The sequence below is a fragment of the Triticum dicoccoides genome, unplaced genomic scaffold (genome assembly GCF_002162155.2).
Source record: "Triticum dicoccoides isolate Atlit2015 ecotype Zavitan unplaced genomic scaffold, WEW_v2.0 scaffold110390, whole genome shotgun sequence".
NCBI classification, from domain to species: domain Eukaryota; kingdom Viridiplantae; phylum Streptophyta; class Magnoliopsida; order Poales; family Poaceae; genus Triticum; species Triticum dicoccoides.
In genome coordinates this window covers 1-979 of record NW_021176250.1, presented here as the reverse complement: position 1 = coordinate 979, position 979 = coordinate 1, and the positions used below count along the sequence as shown (strand labels likewise).

The window sequence follows — 979 nt, the reverse complement described above, 5'->3', positions numbered from 1 at the left end:
GAACCCACGGCGCCGAAGGCGTCAAGGAACACTGTGCCTAACCCGGGGGCATGGCTAGCTTGCTAGCCGTCCCTCGTGTTGCAAAGCTATTTAATCCACACGACTCTCGGCAACGGATATCTCGGCTCTCGCATCGATGAAGAACGTAGCGAAATGCGATACCTGGTGTGAATTGCAGAATCCCGCGAACCATCGAGTCTTTGAACACAAGTTGCGCCCGAGGCCACTCGGCCGAGGGCACGCCTGCCTGGGCGTCACGCCAAAACACGCTCCCAACCACCCTCAACGGGAATCGGGATGCGGCATCTGGTCCCTCGTCTCTCAAGGGGCGGTGGACCGAAGATTGGGCTGCCGGTGTACCGCGCCGGACACAGCGCATGGTGGGCGTCCTCGCTTTATCAATGCAGTGCATCCGACGCGCAGCTGGCATTATGGCCTTTGAACGACCCAACAAACGAAGCGCACGTCGCTTCGACCGCGACCCCAGGTCAGGCGGGACTACCCGCTGAGTTTAAGCATATAAATAAGCAGAGGAGAAGAAACTTACAAGGATTCCCCTAGTAACGGCGAGCGAACCGGGAGCAGCCCAGCTTGAGAATCGTGCGGCTGTGCCGTCCGAATTGTAGTCTGGAGAGGCGTCCTCAGCGACGGACCGGGCCCAAGTCCCCTGGAAAGGGGCGCCTGGGAGGGTGAGAGCCCCGTCCGGCCCGGACCCTGTCGCCCCACGAGGCGCCGTCAACGAGTCGGGTTGTTTGGGAATGCAGCCCAAATCGGGCGGTAGACTCCGTCCAAGGCTAAATACAGGCGAGAGACCGATAGCGAACAAGTACCGCGAGGGAAAGATGAAAAGGACTTTGAAAAGAGAGTCAAAGAGTGCTTGAAATTGCCGGGAGGGAAGCGGATGGGGGCCGGCGATGCGCCCCGGCCGTATGCGGAACGGCTCTTGCTGGTCCGCCGCTCGGCTCGGGGTGTGGACTGT

General features: G+C 60.6%; 1 non-coding gene across 1 annotated transcript; it reads left to right on the top strand.

Moving 5' to 3' along the window:
- Positions 1-101: 101 nt before the first annotated feature.
- Positions 102-257, top strand: LOC119342941. Its single transcript, XR_005165814.1, has one exon. It is a non-coding gene; the product is annotated as a 5.8S ribosomal RNA (ribosomal RNA).
- Positions 258-979: the final 722 nt, after the last annotated feature.